The following is a 19,483-nucleotide window of genomic DNA, read 5'->3' as shown; positions in this document are numbered from 1 at the left end:
GTAATCCCCGCTACTTGGGAGGCTGAGGCAGGAGAATCGCTTGAACCGGGGAGGCGGAGGTTGCAGTGAGCCGAGATCGTGCCACTGCACTCTGGCCTGGCAACAGAGCGAGACTCTGTCTCAAAAAAAAAAAGAAAAGAAAAAGAAAAAGTTAAGAATCCTACCAACAAAATTGGAATATGAGACTGAGGAAATTCCTATTCCAGCTAAACCCAGAATTGATTATGTTGATGAACACATGAATTTCATGTGTGTGAAAACATGTGAACTCCTCATAGTCTAATGAGAGTGAAAGCAAAAAACACATCGAAGATGTGGGGAAATGACAATACAGAGTGGGCTCATAACTGCGTTCTGGATACTGGGATTACTTTCCATTAAGGCATATAATTTTAGAATATCTCACAAATAGCCCATGCAAAATCCTGCTAAAAGGCAACCATAAATATAGAGAGAATATATTAAAAAGTGGCATGGTCTAGTATATGCCAAACAAGGCAAGGGTATATAAAAACCTCAAGGTCCCAGTATGACAAATCATGCTTGTATTGCACACCCATTAAAAAGTCTTCTAAAAAAATTTTTTAATGGTGAGCAGGCAGGTTTATTCAGAAACAGCTCAGATTCATACTTGTAAAAGTCTGAGAAAAACATTAAAATGCTATTACGATACAGTTGACCCAAACAACACAGGTTTGAACTGTGCAGGTCCACTTATCTGTGGATTTTCTTCTACCTCTGCCACTGAGACAGAAAGACAAACTCCTCCTGCTCCTCAGACTACTCAGCATGAAGATGAGGATGAAGACCTTTAGGATGATTCACTTCTTCCTAATGAATAGTGAATATATTACTTCCTTAATAACGTTTTTTTCTCTAGCTTACCTTCTTGTAAGAATACAGTATATAATATATACAACACAAAAAATATGTGTTAATCAACTGCTTTATGTTATCAGTAAGGCTTCCAGTCAATGGTAGACTAACTACTAATTAAGTTTTTGGGGAGTCAAGTTATATGCAGATTCTCCACTGAGCAAATGTTCAGCACTCTTAACTCCTGTGGTGTTCAAGGGTCAACTGTATATACGTTTAAGAGTTATTGTTTACCCAGTAGATCAAGCCAAGACCAAGTTAGGTTTATGTGTTTTTGGCTTAACCTAAGAAAATGTTCAGACTAAAGCAGTCCATCAATAGAACAGACTGCCTTTTAAACCAGGGAACAACTTGTCTTTGTAGGTATTTTAGGTATGTGAATGACCATATGTGATCTGCTTTGGGTCATCTGTGGTCCCTTCCAACTTAAAACTTCTCTATTCATGAACATTGCATAACTGAATTATGGATTTCATATAAATAATATCTTGTTGCCTACTTTAGGTTTGAAATGTTTTCCTTGTCAGTTGCATAGATATGCATAGCACCATCCCCACTATGAACTCTGATGTAGAAAATACCAGATTCTAAAGTCATCTGTGAGGCTAAATAGACTTAGGCACTTCCACATAATGCTGCAAAAAGCAACAGCTTAAGGGTATTACTTGCTCAACATGTCATTCCAAACACATACACTATGATTAGCAGCTGAATTTAACAGTATCTTTCTGCTTTGAAAAACACTTTATGTACCTTTACAAAGAAGCCATAGTATCTCAGGGTAGAAAAACTCAACAGGTAGAAAACATGGCCTTCTCTTAGAAATGAGCTATGTAATTTTGAGTACTTATCTCAAAATCATTGCAGAAACATATCTAGTGCTTATGGAAAAAGAATCAAAAGATCTTTTTTTTTTTAGCTAAAGGTTTTGAGTTTTTCTTGTGACATTTAAGTCTTTTATTGTATGCTGATTTTTATGATTATCTAACTGTTTCATAATGGTTATTCTTGCCTCCATGAAAGGGAAGACTAGAACAAAAACCTGACAAGAGCAAGTTCTAGCTCCATCACCGACTTACTGAATGACCCTAGGCAAATCATGTGGGCTCTTTCTTGTGTTTTAAGTTTTACCTCCAATGAAGTAACTACCTCAGACTAGCTGTGAAGCTCTCATAAAGTGATGGATTTGAAAATGCCTGCAAAGTATGAGCAGTTAATACACAGAAAGTTTCATGTACTTCTGTATATTGCATGATGCCCACCCAGGGTTAGGTTGATAACAGTTGTTGATCCAATTATGAAAGAAATAAAAAGAACTCTTTAAAATAATGAAATCAAATAGCTAATTTTTCTGTTGTAGTTTTAAAAATTATATTAACTATATAACTAAGCATATTTGTTTATTATATATAATATGATATGCAATTATATAAGACATACTATTATATAATGTTTATATATAATGCTTAAGTAATTAAACAATTATATTTAAATATAAGTTATACTTTCCTTCCCCAGATAAGAAAAAGAACCTGTTTACTTCTCTGTGGGATTTATTGGTTCCTGTGAAATCTGTGGAGGCCGCTAACACTCCATAGCCAGAGAATGACAACATATGATTTTCTTTTCAGTCTTGTAGTATCCACAGTAGTGATGCCTGTCCATGTACAAGTGTCTGTCCAGGACATCCATTAAATTCCATGCCTGCTCTGTGTGTCATGGGGACAGGGACAGAAGACAGATTCACTGGTGGTACTTTCAAACAACGCGGTAGGCCTTCCCTTTGGGGTCTGCCATGACAACAATACCCCAGGCGGCAATGCTGAGGCCGATGACCCTCTTCATAGTGGTCCATGGACCCGGGGGGTATCCCATCTTCATGGGCTTCCGTGCCACCCAGTACACATACCCGCCCGCCCCCATCAGCCCCAACCCAGAAAGCACGTGACAGCTCCAGCAGGTCTCCAACAAGGCGGTGTTCTGCTGGGGAGGTCAGCACTCCGGGTGTAGCTGGGGGCGCAGGCTTGGCGGGTGGGGCAGCGGTATCGGGAGGCGCAGCGATCTTGAGGGACTCAAAAGGCTGGGACAACTGAGACCTCATGTTCTGGAACTCGGCCTCCCTAAAAATTATGTTTTAAAAAATACATAGAATGGGTAAGATGAGGAAAAAGCATAAAACGGTCAAAAACACTGGGAGAATTGAAGGTTCTTTTTGACAATGGTAATACAAATAGAAAAACTGACAAAAAAGAAAATACATCTTAATTAGAAAACATACAAGAGTAGTTGTATACAAACGAAGACACGTACCAAAAATAAAGAAGTTACAAAATATGAATGCATATACATAAAAAATGTAGTTTCAAACAATTCAAAAGTAAAATGATGCAAGACATCAAAATATTCACAAACACGCTCGAAAAATAAGAGCTGACGCCCGAAATTAGACCAGTTCAACGGAAGTGTGGGGTGTGGTTGGGGACCCGCCGCAGAAATCACGTGGTGCCCAGGCGAAGGCTGCAATTTCCCATGCACGCTTGGAGAGGACGCCTGGGAGGGCGTCCACCATGCCCAGGGGCAGGCTATGCGACTGCCAGGTCTGCAGCTGTGAGTGGTTTCTGGGCCAGCCTCTTTGTTTGGTCCTAACCTGGTTGGTGGCCCTAGCCTGTGCCGAGTGGTCCCGGAGTGGCCCAGGGGGTTGTGTGCGGGGAGCTGGCGTGGGCAGCGGAGGTGCTCCCTGGGGCCTGCAGTAGGGCACAGCTTCTGCATCTTGCGCGAGCCCAGTGACCCGCCTATCCTGTCCTTCCAGGGTTGGGTGGCGGGGAGGGCCAAGGGTGCTCCGCGTCCGTGACGGGTCAGCGTTTCCAGCAAATGGGTCCACGGAGGGAGAGCATACCTGAGCCGCTGCACCCTACCGCCTTCATGAGGTTCTGTTTGGACATCTGTCCTACTCCTGTTCCCCCAGATGGTGACCACGGAGGAAGTACTTGTGTTGGGCCCAATGGCCCTCAGCCAGTGTCCATCTGCCAGGTGCCAGCCCCCGGTGCGCTGAAGCTCAGGCCATTCCTGGCACCCTGGCCTCCTGCACTGAGCTGTGGTGAGCCCATCCGGGTCCTGCTGGATACATGCGCGGGGAGGGGGGTGCCCTGGATTGGGTCGATGATGAGAACCTTATATTATCCTGAAGAGAGGTGATGACTTAAAAGTCATGCTCAATAGGATTACGCTGAGGCCCAGCCTAGGTGAGAATTTTGGAGGAGAATGCTGGGATCCAGAGGCCCCTGACAGGGCCACTGTATTTTGGGCTGCAGACCTAGAGGCCCTGAAGGGCATCTGAAGGGGGCCCAAGCCTATCTCTGAGCTCCCCCATGAGGCAGTCCAGGATCCCTGTGTGGGCATATGCTGGGGCTCTGGTTCCCTAGGGGCAGGGCGTGTGGGTGGCTCCTCCCTGACCCCCATTCTCCCCTATGTCTTTCAGTGAGCTCTTCTGCCCAGGCAGGCCCCCTGGCATTGACCGGCATAGGTGAGTGGATCCTGCTGGGGTCATGGGCCATGAGCCAGGCTGCTGGGGTTGCCGAGGGTCAGCCTTTGGGACAGCCTCCCAGAAGGGCAGCTTCCTTGGGAGTCTGACCCAAGGAGGATATCTTCTCTAAAGCCCTGCAGTGGTGAGGGTGGTCCAGGCAGCATAAGGGTTCCTTCAACCCCACCCAGGACAGTGCCCAGCTGAGACTCAGTGTGCAGGTCTGGCCACGAGGACTGCCCAGGCCACATGAGGGGGTCCATAGGAGCTCTGGGGCACCACAGGGATTACACAGGAGCTCTCCTTCCCCAGAGAGGGGTGAGCGTTTGGGCCTATGGGGTCAGGCCTTTGGAGATTCAAGGATTGGGCCCCACCCATGACCCTGAATGGGACCAAGCCTTTGAGCAATGAACCATCCCAGTGGTGCCTCTGAGCCTAGTGGGGGCAATGCGGCTTCAGCAGGGTTGGGTCAAGGCTGAGCTCTGGCTGGTGCCTGGTAGTGCTGCAGGCTGGCCCTGGGATTCGCTGGCTTTGGGCAAAGGGTCCAGCCCATGTCCCGCTGGGGGTCACCCCTTCCCTGCGGGCAACTAGCGGGAAGGGTGGCATCCTTAGGTGGGAAGGTCCACTGTCGAGGGTCCTGTCCCGGGAATTTGCCTCCCAGGCTTCTTCTGATCCACGGACTCACCTTCAGGGTGGTGGGGTCTTGGGGCCGAGGAAAGGAGAAGATACCATGTGTTCCCTGATGGGCCGAGTGTGGCTCGGCTCTGTGTTTGGGAGGTGTGTAGGGTATGAATGGGGACCCACCAGAGAACACAGGGCCCCAGGTTATGATTTCCCATGCACACTTGGAGAGAACTCTGGGTGGGTGCCCTCCACTCCCAGGCACAGGCTATGCAACTGCCAGGTCTGCAGTAGCATGTGGCTTCCAGGTCAGCCTCCTTGGTTGGCCATGAGCAGGTTGGTTGCCCTATCCTGTGCCCAGTGGTCTCGGAGTGGCCCAGGGGTCCTGCAGGGGAGCTGGCGTGGGTAGTGGAGGTGCTTGTGGGGCCTGCAATAGAGCGCAGCCCAGGTGTCTTGCACGAGCTCAGTGACCCGCCTGCCTTGTCCTAGTCCTAGCTCAGTGACCCACCCCCCACTTCCTGCAGTGACGGGGAGTACCAAGGGTCCCCTGTGTCTGTGATGGGTCAGTGTTCCCATCACATGGGTCCATGGAGGGAGAGCATGCATGAGCTGGCACCACCCACCACCTTCCCCCTATGGAGGCATGAGGCCATGTTTGGACACATGTCCTCTTGTTCCCCCAGACAGTGAGCCTGGAGGAAGACTTGCCTTGGTCCCACTGTCCCCAGGCCAGTGTCCATCAGCCAGGTGCCCAGCCCCCAGTGCGCTGAAGCTCGGCCCTCCCTGGCACTCTGGTCTCCTGCACTGAGCTGTGGTGAGCGCATCCAGGTCCTGCTGGATGTTTGCATGGGGAGGGGTTGCCCCGGGTTGGGTCGATGATGAGAACCTTCTATTTTCTTGAAGAGAGGTGATGACTTAAAAATCATGCTCAATAGGATTACGCTGAGGCCCAGCCTAGGTGAGAATTTTGGAAGAGGATGCTGGGATCCCTGGCAGGAGGGATTTTGGGCTGGAGACCTGGAGGCCCTGAAGGGTATCTGCAGGGGCCCCAACCCTGTCTCTGCACTTGTCTGTGAGGCAGCCCAGTTTCCCTGTGTGGGCTTGGTGTCACTGCTCTGGTTCCCTGGAGCAGGGCACGTGGGTGGCTCATCCCTGAAGTCACATTCTCCCTTTGTGTCTTTAAGTGAGCTCTTCCACCCATGAAGGCCCCCTGGCCTTGAGCAGCATAGGTGAGCGGATCCTGCTGGGCTCATGGACCAGGCCACGTGGGGTCACTGAGGGTCAGCCTTCAGGACAGGAGGGATTCCTCAGGGAGACAACCTGAATCCCCACTGGTAAGGGATTGGTTCTCCAGGAGGGCCGCCTCCTTGGGAATCTGACCCAAGGAGGACACCTTCCCTGAAGCCCTGCAGGAGTGACAGTGGTCCAGGCAGGAAAGAGTTCCATTAGTCCCATGCAGGGCAGCTTCCAGCTGAGACTTGGTGCTAGGGTCTGGCCTCGAGGACTGCCCAGCCCACATGAGGCAGGGTCCCAGGCTGCTATTTCCAGTGCATGCTTGGAGAGGGAGCCTGGGTAGGTCCCCTCCCTGTGCAGGGGCAGGCTGTGCATCTGCTGGGTCTGCAGCAGTGCCTGCCTTCAGGGCCAGCCTCCTTGGTTGGCCTGAGCTGTATAGTGGCCTTGGCCCCACCCAGGGGTCACGGTGCAGCCCAGGAATTGTAGGGGAGCCAGCATGGGGAGTGGAGGTGCTCCAGGGGCTTGCAGTAAGACACAGCCTGGGCATCTTGCTCGAACCCAGTGACCAGTCTGCCCTGTTTTCCAGGGTTCAGTGGCAGGGAGGACCAAGGGTCCCCCACATCCATGACTATCACTGTTTCATATGGATCCCATCACGTGGGTCCATGGAGGGAAAGCATGTGTGAGATAGCACCCCCTGCCTCCTTTCCCACATGGAGGCGTGAGGTTCTGTTTGGACGCTTTTCCCTGTCCCTCCAGATGGTGAGGGGGGAAGGAGGACTTGTGTTTCCCTGTCCCTCCTTCAGGGGAAGGAGGACTCGTGTTGGGCCCAATGGCCTGGGGCCAGTGTCTGTCAGCCAGGTGCCCAGCCCCTGACGCGCTGAAGTTTGGACCCTTCCTGGCGTTCTGTTCTATCGGGGGAACCCGCCCCCAATAATTCAACGTAGGTTCTTTTCTATTTTTCCCTAAGTGTTGGCCGGTCTGAGAAATAAAGGGAAAGAGTACAAAAGAGATAAATTTTAAAGCTGGGTGTCCGGGAGAGACATCACATGTCGGCAGGTTGCATGATGCCACCCAAGCTGCAAAACCAGCAAGTTTTTATTAGTGATTTTCAAAGGGGAGGGAGTGTACAAATAGGGTGTAGGTCACAGAAATCACATGCTTTACAAGGCAATAAAATATCACAAGGCAAATGGGGACAGAGCACTGAGGCCAAATTAAAATTGCTAATGAAGTTTCGGGCACGCATTGTCATTGATAACATCTTATCAGGAGACAGGGTTTGAGAGCAGACAAGCGGTCTGACCAAAATTTATTAGGCAGGAATTTCCTCGTCCTAATAGGCCTAGGAGCCCTATGGGAGACCGGGGCTTATTTCTTCCCTTATCTGCAACTGTATAAGACAGACATTCCCAGAGCGGTCATTTTAGAGACCGCCCCTAGGAACGCATTCTCTTTCTCAGGGCTGTTCCTTGCTGAGAAAAATAATTCAGCAATATTTCTCCTATTCGCTTTTGTAAGAAGAGAAATATGGCTCTGTTCACCCGGCTCTCAGGCAGTCAGACCTGATGGTTATCTCCCTTGTTCCCTGAACATCACTGTTATCCTGTTCTTTTTTCAAGGTGCCCAGATTTCATATTGTTTAAACACACGTGTTTTACGAACAATTTGTGCAGTTAACACAATCATCACAGGGTCCTGAGGTGACATCCTCAGCTTACGAAGATGACGGGAGTAAGAGATTAAAGTAAAGACAGGCATAGGAAATAATAAGAGTATTGATTTGGGAAGTGATAAATGTCCATGAAATCTTCACACTTTGTGTTCTTCTGCCATGGCTTCAGCAGGTCCCTCCGTTCGGGGTCCCTGACTTCCCACAACACTGGTCTCTTGCACTGAGCTTTGGTGAGCCCATCTAGGTCCTGCTGGATGCATGTGTAGGGAGGGGGGGTGCCCTGGGTTGGGTCAATGATGAGAACCTTATATTGTCCTGAAGAGAGGTGATGACTTAAAAATCATGCTCAATAGGATTATGCTGAGGCCCAGCCTAGGTGAGAATTTTGGAAGAGGATGCTGAGATCCCAAGGTCTCTGGGAGGGCCGCTGTATTTTGGGCTGGAGACCTGGAGGCCCTGAAGTGCATCTTAGGGGTGCCCGACCCTATCTCTGTGTTCCTCCTTGAGGCAGCCCAGGCTCCCTTGTGGGCTTGGTGTCGGCCCTCCAGTTCCCCGGGGTTGAGGCACATTGGAGGCTCCTTCCTGAGCCCCCATTCTCCCCTGTGTCTTTCAGCGAGCTCTTCTGCCCAGGGGGACCCCGGCCTTAAGTGGGATAGGTAAGTGGATCCTGCTGGGGTCATGGACCATGAGCCAGGTTGCTTTGGGTCACTGAGAGTCACCCTTCAGGCCACGGGGGATTCCTCAGGGAGCCCATCTGAAACCCACCGGGGATGGATGGTTTCTCCAGGAGGACAGCTTCCTTGGAAATCGGTCCCAAGAAGGATGCCTTCCCTGAAGCCATGCAGAGATGATGGAGGTCCAAGCAGGAAAGGGTTCTTTCAACTCAACGCAGTGCACATCCTAGCTGAGACTCAGTGCACAAGTCAGGCCTGGAGGACTTCCCAGGCCACATGAGGGGGTCCACAGGGTCTCCGGGGACCACAGGTGTTATGAGGGTGCTCTCTGTCCCCGAGGCTTGCAGACGGGCAGGGTGTGGGTGATTGGACTTATGGAGTCAGGCCGTGAAGATTCAAGGATCGGGCCCAACCCATGGCCCAGCAGGGATCGAACCTGTGGAGCAATGGGCCATCCCAGTGGTGCCTCCTTGAGCCTCGTGGGGGCGGTGTGGCCTTAGTGGGGTTGGGTCAAGCCTGAGCTCTGGCCTTCACCTGGTGGTGCTGCAGGCTGGCCCTGGGAATTTGGGCTTTGGGCCAAGGGTGCAGTCTGTGTCCCACTAAAGGTCACCCCTCCCCGAAGTGGAGCGGCCAGAAGGATGGCATCCTGTGGTGGAAGTCCCACTGTCAAGGGTCCTGTCCTGGCAATTTGCTGCCCAGGCCACTTCTAAGCCATGGGGTCACCTCCGGGGTGGCGGGGTCTTGAGCCGAAGGAAAGGGGAGGACATCATGTGTCTCCTGATTGACTGAGCATGGCCCGGCTCTGTGTTTGGAGGTGTGCGGTGCATGAATGGGGACCCATCAGAGAAAGCTTGTGGCCCTGGGGCTCCAGGATTTGATTTCTGGTGTGAGCTTGTAGAGGGGGTCTGCAGTGGCACATGGCATTCAGGTCAGCCTACTTGGTTTGCTGTGAGCTGGTTGGTGGTCCTGGCCCTGCCCAGTGGTCCCGTTGTGGCACACAGTCATGCGGGGGAGCTGTGGTAAGGAGGGCCAAGGGTTCCCCACGTTCATGACCATCACTGTTTACATGGATCCCATCTCTTGAGTCCTTAGAGGGAGAGCATGTGTGAGCCAGCACCCCCTGCCCACTTTCCTGCATGGAGGCATGAGGTCGTGTTTCTATACCTGTCCCCAACCCCTCCAGATGGTGACCCCAGAGGAAGACGTGCATTGGGTGCGCTGGCCCCAGGCCAGTGTCTCTCAGCCATGTGCTCAACCCCTGGTGAGCTGAAGCTCAGGCCCTTCCTGGCATCCTGGTCTCCTGCACTGAGCTGTGGTGAGCACATCTGGGTTCCTCTGGATACATGTGCGGGGAGGGGGATGCACTGGGTTGGGTCAATGATGAGAACCTTATATTGTCCTGAAGAAAGGTGATGACTTAAAAATCATGCTCAATAGGATTACGCTGAGGCCCAGCCTAGGTGAGAATTTTGGAAGAGGATGCTGGGATCCCGAGTTCCCCGGCAAGGCCACTGTATTTTAGGCAGGAGACCTTGAGGATCTGAACGGCATCTCCGGGGGGCCCAACCCTGTCTCTGGGCTCCTCTGTGAGGCAGCCCAGGTTCCCTGTGCAGGCTTGGGCTCCGGTTCCCTGAGCCCCCATTCTCCCTTGTGTCTTTCAGTGAGCTCGTTCACCTAGGTGGGGCCCCCAGGCATTGACCGGCATAGGTGAGTGGTCCTGCTGGGGTCATGGGTCATCAGCAGCATGGGGTCACCAAGGGTCAGCCTTTGAGACAGGAGGGTTTCCACAGGCAGCCAACCTGAATCCACACCATGGAGGGATGGATTGGTCCTCCAAGAGGGCTGTTTTTTTGGGAATCAGACCCAAGGAGGATACCTTCCCTGCAGCCCTGCAGGGATGATGGTGGTCCAGGCAGGAAAGGGTTCCTTCAGTCTCATGCAGGGCAGCTCCCAGCTGAGTCTCAGTGCATTGGTCTGGCCTGGAGGACTGACCAGGCCACATGAGGGGGGCAACAGGGGCTTCGGGATGCAGTGGGGTTACACAGGATCTCTCCATCCCTGGAGAAAGGTGGGCATAGAACCCATGGATTCGAGCTGCAGAGATTCAGGAATCGCACACGAATTATTGCCCAGAATGGGACCGACCTGTTGAGCAATGTGCCATCCCAGGGCACCTCTTTGAGCCTGAAGGGGGTGGTGCTGTTGCCCTAGGTTTGGGTCAAGGCTGAGCTCTGGCCAGTGCCTGGTGTGCTATAGTCCTGTCATGGACTCGTTAGCTTTATGCCAAGGGGTCAGCCCACGTCCTACTGGATATCTCCCCTTCCCTGTGGCTGGAAGTCACCCCTTCCCCATTGGCAAGTGTCAGGAAGGGTGACCTCCTGAGGTGGAAGGCCTGTCGAGGGTCTTGTCCCTGGAATATGCTGCCCATGCTGCTTCTGAGCCGTGGGGTCACCTCCAGGGTAGCGGGTCTTGGGCCCAAGGAAAGGAGAAGTCACCATGTGTCCCCTGATTAGTCGAGTGTGGCCCTGCTCTGTGTTTAGGAGGTGTGTGGGGCATGGATGGAGACCCACCAGAGAAAGCATGTGACCCAGGGACCCAAGGTTGCAATTTCTAGTACATGCTGGGATAGGGCACCTGTGTGGGTGCCCACAGTGCACAGGGATAGGCTATGTGACTTGCAAGTCTGCAGTGGCATCTGGCATCTGGTCCAGCCTCCTTGGTGGGCCGTGAACTGAATGGTGGCGCTTGCCTGTGCCCAGTAGATCTGGTATGACCCTGGGGTCGTGTGGGGGAGCCGGCATGGGCAGTGGAGGTGCTCATGGGACCTGCAGTAGGACACAGTCGGGGCTTCTTGACCAAGCCCAGTGACCCGCCTGCCCTGTCCTTCCAGGGTTCAGTGGCTGAGAGAGCATTGGTTGCCCTGTGTCCGTGACGGGCCACTGTTCTGCATGCATCCCATCACATGGATCCATGGAGAATGAGCATCCCTGGGCTGACACACCCCACCTTCTGCCTCCATGGAGGGGTGAGGTTGTGTTAGCACACCTATCCTACTCCTGTTTCCCCAGATGTTGAGCCCGGAGGAAGACTTGTGCTGGGCCCAATGGCCCCGGGTCATCGTCTGTCAGCCAGGTGCCCAGCCCCTGGAGCACTGAAGATCAGGCCCTTCCTGGCACCCTGGTCTCCTGCATTGAGCTGTGGTGAGCACATCCATATCCTGCTGGATGCATGTGTGGGGAGAGGGGTGCCCTGGGTTGGGTCGATGATGAGAACCTTATATTGTCCTGAAGAGAGGTGATAACTTAAAAATCATGCTCAATAGGATTACGCTGAGGCCCAGTCTAGGTGAGAGTTTTGGAAGAGGATGCTGGGATCCCAAGGTCCCCAGGAGGGCCCCTGTATTTTTGGCTGGAGACCTAGAGGCCCTGAAGGGCATCTTGGGGGTGCCCAAGCCTGTCTCTGTGCTCCTCCTTGAGGCAGCCCAGGCTCCCTGTGCAGGCTTGGTGTTGGCCCTCCAGTTCCCCGGGGTTGAGGCACATTGGAAGCTCCTTTCTGAGCCCCGTTCTCCCCTTGTGTCTTTCAGTGAGCTCTTCCACGTGGAGGACCCCTGGCATTGACTGGCATAGGTGAGTGGCTGGCGTCATGGGCCATGAGCCAGGCCGCGTGGGGTCGCCAAGGGTCAGCCTTCGGGAAAGAAGGGTTTCCTCAGGGAGCCAACCTGAATCCCCACTGGGAAGAGATGGGTTCTCCAGGAGGGCGACTTCCTGAGAAACAAGAACCATGGAGGACGCCTTCCCTGAAGCCCTGCAGGGGTGACGGTGGTCCAGGCAGGAAAGGGTTCCTTCAGTTCCACCCAGGGCAGCTCCCAGCTGAGACTCGTGGCTTGCGTCTGGACTTACGGACTGCCCTGGCCGTATGAGGGGCACCACAGGGGCTCCTGGGTACCATGGGGTCACACAGGCACTGTCTGTCCGTGGAGAAAGGTGGGTGATCGGGCCCATGGAGTTGAGCTGTTGAGATTCAAGGTTCGCAGCTGACACATGGCCCTGACAGGGACCCACCCTGTTGAGAAATGGGCCATCCCATGGGCCTCTTCAAGCCTGAAGTGGGGCGGTGCTCTTTCACTGGGTTTAGGTCAAGGCTGAGCTCTGGCTGGTGCCTGGTGGTGCTGCAGTCCAGCCCTTGGACTCGTGAGCTTTGGGCCAAGGGGGCAGCCCGTGTCCCACTGAAAGTCACCCCTTTCCTGTGGCTGGAAGTTATCCCTTCCTCATGGGCGAGTGTTGGGAAGGGTGGCCTCCTGAAGTGGGAAGGCCCGCTATTGAGGGTCTGCTCCTGGAAATTTGCTGCCCTTGCTGCTTCTGAGCCATGGAGTCACCACCAGTGTGGTGGGGTCTTGGGCCCGAAGAAAGGAGAAGACACTGTGCCCCCCAATTAGCCGAGTGTGGCCAGGCTGTGTGTTTGTGGGGTGTGAGGGGCATGGATGGAGACTCAACAGAGAAAGCACGTGGCCCTGGGGCCCCAGGTTGTGATTTCCAGTATGTGCTTGGATACAGCACATGGGTGGGTGCCCACCATGCACAGGGACTGGCTATGTGACTGCCAGCTCTGCAGCAGCATGAGGCATATGGGCCAGCCTCCTTGGTTGACCATGAACTGGTTGCTGGCCCTGGCCTGTGCCCAGTAGTCCTGGGGTGACCCTGGTGTCATGCAGGGGAGCTGGCATGTGTAGTGGAGGTGCTCGTGTGGTCTGCAGTAGGGAGCAGCCCTGGCTTCTAGCCTGAGCCCAGTGACCTGCCTGTGCTGTCCTTTCAGGGTTCAGTGGTGGAGAGAGCATCAGGTGCCCCACGTCTGTGATGGGCCAGTATTCCACATGGATCTCATCACATGGGTCCATGGAAGGCGAGCATCCCTGAGCTGGCACACCACACCTTCTGCCGGCGTGGAGGGGTGAGGTTGTGTTTGGCACCTGTCCTTTTCCTGTTCCTCAAGATGGTGACCCCAGAGGAGGACTTGCATTGGGCCCACTGTCCCCGGGCCAGTGGCCATCAGCCAGGTGCCTAGCCCCTGTTGCACTGAAGCTCGGGCCCTTCCTGTTGCTCTGGTCTCCTGCATTGAGCTTGGGTGAGCCCATCCGGGTGCCACTGGATGCCTAAGCAGGGAGGGGGGTTCCCTGGGTTGGGTCGATGATGAGAACCTTATATTGTTCTGAAGAGAGGTGATGACTTAAAAATCATGTTCAATAGGATTACGCTGAGGCCCAGTCTAGGTGAGAATTTTGGAAGAGGACGCTGGGATACCTAGGTCCCTGACAGGGCCACTATATTTTGAGCTGGAGACCTGGGTCCTTGAAGGGCATCTGGAGGGGGCCCAAACCTGTCTCTACGTTCCTCCATGAGGCAGTCCAGGCTCCCTGTGCGAGCTTCGTGTCGGTGCTCAGATTCCCCTGGGTGGTGCATGTGGGTGGCTCATCCCTGAGCCCCTGTTCTCCCCTTGTGTCTTTCAGTGAACTCTTTCACCCAGGAGGACCCCTGGCCTTGAGCGGCACAGGTGAGTGGATACTGCTGGGGTCATGGGCCATGGACCAGGCCACTTGGGGTCACTGAGGGTCAGCTTTCAGGACAGGAGGGATTCCTCAGGGAGACAACCTGAATCCCCACTGGTGAGGGATTGGTTCTCCAGGAGGGCCGCCTCCTTGGGAATCTGGCCCAAGGAGGACACCTTCCCTGAAGCGCTGTTGGAGTGACATTGGTCCAGGCAGGAAAGGGTTCCATTAGTCCCATGTAGGTCAGCTCCCAGCTGAGACTTGGTGCTAGGGTCTGGCCTTGAGGACTGCCCAAGCCAGATGAGGGTGTTCTCAGGCTGTGATTTTTGGTGCGTGCTTGGAGAGGGATTCTGGGCACCCTCGCCACACAGGGGCAGGCTGTGCGTCTGCCAGGTCTGCAGTAGCGCCTAGCTTCAGAGCAAGCCTCCTTGGTTGGCCTGAGCTGGTTGGTGGCCCTGGCTCCTACCCAGGGGTCACAATGCAGCCCAGGAAGTGCAGGGAAGCTGGCTTGGACAGTGGAGGTGCTCCAGGGGCCTGCGGTAGGGCACAGCCTGGGCATCTTGCCTGAGCCTAGTTACTCGCCTGTCCTGTCCTTCCAGGGTTTGATGGTGGGGAGGTACAAGGGTTCCCCGGGTCCATAACTGTCCCCATTTCACATGGATCCCATCACATGAGTCCATGGACGTACAGCATGTGTAGCCAGCAGCCCCTCCCCCCTTTCCTGCATGGAATCTTAAGGCCCTGTTTGGACACCTTTCCCCTGTCCCTCCAGATGGTGAGCACAGAGGAAGAATTGCATTGGGCCCTTTGGCCCCGGACCAGTGTCTGTCAGCCACGTGCTCAGCCTCCCGTGCGCTAAAGCTCAGGTCCTTGCTGTCATCCTGGTCTCCTGCACTGAGGTGTGCTGAGCCCATCCAGGTCCCTCTGGATGTGTGAGTGGGGACGGGGGTGTCCTGGGTTGGGTCGATGATGAGAACCTTATATTGTCCTGAAGAGAGGTGATGACTTAAAAATCATGCTTAATAGGATTACGCTGAGGCCCAACTTAGGTGAGAATTTTGAAAGAGGATGCTGGGAATCACAAGGTCCCCGGCAGGACCACTGTATTTTAGGATGGAGACCTCAGGGCCCTGAAGGGCATATCATGGAGGGGTACCCAACCCTGTCTGTGCTCCTCCATTAGGCACACCAGGCTTCCTGTATGGGCTTGGTGTCCACACTCCGCTTCCCCGGGGGTGAGACACGTTGGCTCCTTCCTGAGTCGCATTCTCCTCTGTGTCTTTCGTGAGCTCTTCCCCCCCCAGCAGACCCCCTAGGATTGACTGGCATAGGTGAGTGGATACTGCTGGTGTCATGGGCCATGAGCCAAGCTGCGTGGGGTCCCCGAGGGTCAGCCCTTGGGCCACGTGGGTTTCCTCAGGAGCTGATCTGAATCCCGACTGGGGATGTGTTCTCCAGGAGGGCAGCTTCCTTTGGAATCGGACACAAGGAGGAGGCCTTCTCTGAAGCCCTGCAGGGGTGGTGGTGGTCCAGGCAGGAAAGGGTTTCCTCAGCTCTATGCAGGACAGTGGAGCTGGGCAGTGCTCAGCTCACACTTGGTGCTCAGGTCAGGCCTCTAGGATGGCCAGGCCACATGACGGGGGCCACAAGGGCTCTGGGGCACCAAGGGCATCTCACAGGGGCTCTCCAACTCTGGAGAAGAGTGGGCAATTTGGCCCGTTGGGTCGGGCCATGGAGTTACAAGGATCGCACCAAACCCATGTCCCTCAATGGGACCGACCCTATTAAGCAATGGGCCATCCCAGTGGCACCTCTTTGAGCCATGTGGTGGGCGGCGCTGTTTCTCTGAGGTTGGGTCAAAACTAGCTCCGGCCAGTGCCTGATGGTGGTGCAGTCCAGTCCTGGGACTCGTGGGCTTTGGGCCAAGGGTGCAGCCTGTGTCCCACTGGGGATTCCCCCTTCCTTATGAGGGAGTGGTGGGAAGGGTATCCTCCTGAGGTAGGAAGGCCCCCTGTGGAAGGAACTTTCCTGGAAATTTGCAGTCCAGGCTGCTTCTGAGCCATGAGGTCATCTCCGGGGTGGCGGGGTCTGGGCCCAAGGAAAGGAGAAGACACCATATGTTTCCTGATTGGTTTAGTGTGGCCCCGCTCTGTGTGTGGGAGGTGTTGTGTGGGGCATGGATTGGGACCCACCAGAGAAAGCTCATGGCCCTGGAACCCTAAGCTGCAATTTCCAGTGCACCTTGGGAAGGGGCCTGGGTGCTCGCCCTCCATGCACAGGGCAGGCTGTGCAGCTGCCAGGTTGGCAGTGGCACATGACGTCCGGGCCAGCATCCTTGGTTCGCTGTGAGCTGGTTGGTGTCCTTGACCCCTGCCCAGGGGTCCCGGTGCTGCCCGGGGTCGTGAGGGGAGCCAGTGTGGGCAAGGGAGGCCTGCAGTAGGGCACAGCCCGGGCGTCTTGCCTGAGCCCAGGAACCTGCCGGCCCTGTCCTTCCATGGTTCAGTGGCTGGGAGGGCAAAGGGTCCCTCACGTCTGAGACACATCAGTGTTTCACATGGATCTCATCACGTGGGTCCATAGAGAGAGAACAAGCGTGAGCTGGCACCCCCCACCCCCTTCCCTGTATGGAGGCCTGAGCCCCTGGTTGGACACATGTCCTCCTCCCGTCCCCCCAGATGGTGTCTGTGGAGGAAGATTTGCCTTTGGGTTGCTGGCCCCAGGCCAGTGGTTGTCATCCAGGTGCCCAGCCTTGGTGCACTGAAGCTCAGGTCCTTCCTGGTGCCCTGGTCGCCTGCACTGAGCTGTGGTGAGCACATCTGTGTGCGGTGGGGGGCACCCTGGGTTGGGTCGATGATGAGAACCATATATTGTCCTGAAGAGAGGTGATGACTTAAAAATCATGCTCAATAGGATTACGCTGAGGACCAGCCTAGGTGAAAATTTTGGAAGAGGACTCTGGGATCCCATGGTCCCCAGCAGGGCCACGGTATTTTGGACTGGAGACCTGGAGGCCCTGAATGGCATCTCAGGGATGACCAACCCTCTCTCTGTGCTCGTCCTTGAGGCAGCCCAGGCTCCCTGTGCAGGCTTGGTGTCAGCCCTCCAGTTCCCCGGGGGCATCACATGTTGGAGGCTCCTTCCTGAGCCCCCGTTCTTCCCTGTGTCTTTCAGTGAACTCTTCTGCCCAGGCGAGCCCCTGGCCTTGAGCAGGATAGGTAAGTGGATCCTGCTGGGGTCATGGGCCATGAGCCAGGCAGCTTTGGATCACTGAGGGTCATCCTTCAGGCCAAGAGGGATTCCTCAGGGACCCAATCTGGAACCACCAGGGACAGGTGGTTTCTCCAGGAGGGCGGCTTCCTTGGAAATCTGTCCTAAGAAGGACGTGTTCTCTGAAGCCATGCAGAAATGATGGAGGTCCAGGCAGGAAAGGGTTCCTTCAGCCCAATGCAGTGCATGTCCTAGCTGAGACTCATTGCATGAGTCAGGCCTGGAGCACTGCCCAGGCCACATGACGAGGTCCACAGTATCTCCGAGAGCCACGGGTGTTATGCAGGAGCTCTTGGTCCCTGAGGCTTGTTAGGGGGGTAGGGTGAGGGTGATCGGGCTTATGGAGTCAGGCTGTGAAGATTCAAGGATCGGGCCCAACCCATGGCCCAGAATGGACCAACCCTGTGGAGCAATGGGCCATCCCAGTGGTGCCTCCTTGAGCCTGGTGGGGGCGGTGTGGCCTCAGTGGGTTTGGGTCAAGGCTGAGCTCTGGCCTTCACCTGGTGGTGCTGCAGGCTGGCCCTGGGAATTGTAGGCCTTAGGCCAAGGGTGCAGCCTGCATCCCACTAAAGGTCACCCCTCCCTGAAGTGGAGTGGCCAGAAGGGTGGGATTGTGTTGTGAAAGGCCCAATGTCAAGGGTCCTTTCCTGGCAATTTGCCACCCAGGCTGCTTCTGAGACATGGGGTCATCTCCAAGGTGGCATGTTTTTCAGCCAAAGGAAAGGAGAGGGCATCACGTGTCCCCTGATTGGCCGAGTGTGGCCTGGCTCTGTGTTTGGGAGGTGTGTGGTGCATGAATGGGGACCCACCAGAGAAGGCACATGGCCCTAGGGACCCAGGATGCGATTTCCTGTGTGAGCTTATAGAGGTCACCTAGATTGGTGCATTCCATGCCCAGGGGCAGGCTATGTGACTGCCAGATCTGCAGTGGCACATGGCATCCAGACCAGCCTCCTTGGTTTGCCGTGAGCTGGTTGGTGGCCCTGACTGGTGCCCAGTGGTCCTGGTGCGGCTCTGGGGTCATGCAGAGGAGCTGATGTTGGCAGGGGAGGTGCTCTCCGGGCCTGCCATAGGGTGTGGCCCACCGTAGGAGCAGCCCGGGGGTTCTTGCCTGAGTGCATTGACCCACCTGCCCTGTCCTTCCAGGGTTCGGTGATGGGGAGGGTCAAGGGTCCCCCGCATTCGTGATGAGTCAGTGTTCCCCATGGATCCCATCACATAGGTCCATGGAGGGCGAGGATGGGTGAGCCGGCACCCCATGCACGCTTCCCTGCATGGAGGGGTGAGGCCCTGTTTGGACCCATATCTTCCACCTGTCCCCTCAGATGGTGAGCCCCGAGGAAGAATTGCTTTGGGCCTCCTGGCCCCGGGCCAGTGTCCGTCAGCCAGGTGCCCAGCCCCTGGTGCACTGAAGCTCAGGCCCTCCTGGTGCCCTGGTCTTCTGCACTGAGCTGTGGTGAGCCCATCTGGGTTCCTGTAATGCCTGTGTGGGGAGGGGTTGCCCTGGGTTGGGTCGATGATGAGAACCTTATATTGTCCTGAAGAGAGGTGATGACTTAAAAATCATGCTCAATAGGATTACGCTGAGGCCCAGCCTAGGTGAGAATTTTGGAGGAGGATGCTGGGAATTACCCAGCAGGACCACTGTATTTTGGGCTAGAGACCTGGAGGCTCTGAGGGCATCTGGAGGGTGGCCAACCCTGTCTCTGCGCTCCTCCGTGAGGCAGCCCAGGCTCACTATGTGGGCTTGGTGTCGGCGCTCCTGTTACCCAAGGGTGGGGCACTTTGGCGTCTCCTCCCTGAGCCGCCATTCTCCCCTGTGTCTTTCAGTGAGCTCTTCTGTCCAGCAGACCCCCTGGCATTGACCAGCATAGGTGAGTGAATCCTGGTGGCGTCATGGGTGATGAGTCAGACTGCGTTGGGTCACCAAGTATCAGTCTTCAGGCAGGAGGGTACCCTCAGGGAGTCGACCTGAATTTCCACCCTGAAGAGATGGGTTCATCCTCCAGGAGGGTGGCTTCCTGGGGAATCAGACCCAAGACGACGCCTTCCCTGAAGCCTTGCAGGGATGATGG

General features: G+C 54.8%; 9 non-coding genes and 1 pseudogene across 9 annotated transcripts; 9 read left to right on the top strand and 1 right to left on the bottom strand.

Annotated features, from left to right (window-relative positions):
- Positions 1–2,613: 2,613 nt before the first annotated feature.
- On the bottom strand, positions 2,614–2,977 carry LOC112129095 (distal membrane-arm assembly complex protein 1-like; annotated as a pseudogene).
- A 1,052-nt stretch (positions 2,978–4,029) lies between these two features.
- LOC112129189 (small nucleolar RNA SNORD115) lies at positions 4,030–4,111 on the top strand. The gene has a single exon (XR_002911608.1). It is a non-coding gene; the product is annotated as a small nucleolar RNA SNORD115 (small nucleolar RNA).
- Positions 4,112–5,886: 1,775 nt separating this feature from the next.
- Positions 5,887–5,968, top strand: LOC112129193 (small nucleolar RNA SNORD115). The gene has a single exon (XR_002911612.1). It is a non-coding gene; the product is annotated as a small nucleolar RNA SNORD115 (small nucleolar RNA).
- A 2,244-nt stretch (positions 5,969–8,212) lies between these two features.
- On the top strand, positions 8,213–8,294 carry LOC112129179 (small nucleolar RNA SNORD115). Its single transcript, XR_002911598.1, has one exon. It is a non-coding gene; the product is annotated as a small nucleolar RNA SNORD115 (small nucleolar RNA).
- Positions 8,295–9,970: 1,676 nt separating this feature from the next.
- On the top strand, positions 9,971–10,052 carry LOC112129172 (small nucleolar RNA SNORD115). The gene has a single exon (XR_002911591.1). It is a non-coding gene; the product is annotated as a small nucleolar RNA SNORD115 (small nucleolar RNA).
- A 1,803-nt stretch (positions 10,053–11,855) lies between these two features.
- On the top strand, positions 11,856–11,937 carry LOC112129184 (small nucleolar RNA SNORD115). Its single transcript, XR_002911603.1, has one exon. It is a non-coding gene; the product is annotated as a small nucleolar RNA SNORD115 (small nucleolar RNA).
- Positions 11,938–13,776: 1,839 nt separating this feature from the next.
- Positions 13,777–13,858, top strand: LOC112129176 (small nucleolar RNA SNORD115). The gene has a single exon (XR_002911595.2). It is a non-coding gene; the product is annotated as a small nucleolar RNA SNORD115 (small nucleolar RNA).
- Positions 13,859–15,101: 1,243 nt separating this feature from the next.
- On the top strand, positions 15,102–15,183 carry LOC112129180 (small nucleolar RNA SNORD115). Its single transcript, XR_002911599.1, has one exon. It is a non-coding gene; the product is annotated as a small nucleolar RNA SNORD115 (small nucleolar RNA).
- Positions 15,184–16,985: 1,802 nt separating this feature from the next.
- On the top strand, positions 16,986–17,067 carry LOC112129206 (small nucleolar RNA SNORD115). Its single transcript, XR_002911625.1, has one exon. It is a non-coding gene; the product is annotated as a small nucleolar RNA SNORD115 (small nucleolar RNA).
- A 1,851-nt stretch (positions 17,068–18,918) lies between these two features.
- Positions 18,919–19,000, top strand: LOC112129183 (small nucleolar RNA SNORD115). The gene has a single exon (XR_002911602.2). It is a non-coding gene; the product is annotated as a small nucleolar RNA SNORD115 (small nucleolar RNA).
- The last annotated feature ends 483 nt before the right edge of the window (positions 19,001–19,483 follow it).

This window comes from Pongo abelii, chromosome 16 (assembly GCF_028885655.2).
Source record: "Pongo abelii isolate AG06213 chromosome 16, NHGRI_mPonAbe1-v2.0_pri, whole genome shotgun sequence".
Classification (NCBI taxonomy): domain Eukaryota; kingdom Metazoa; phylum Chordata; class Mammalia; order Primates; family Hominidae; genus Pongo; species Pongo abelii.
This window is presented reverse-complemented; position numbering and strand designations above follow the sequence as displayed.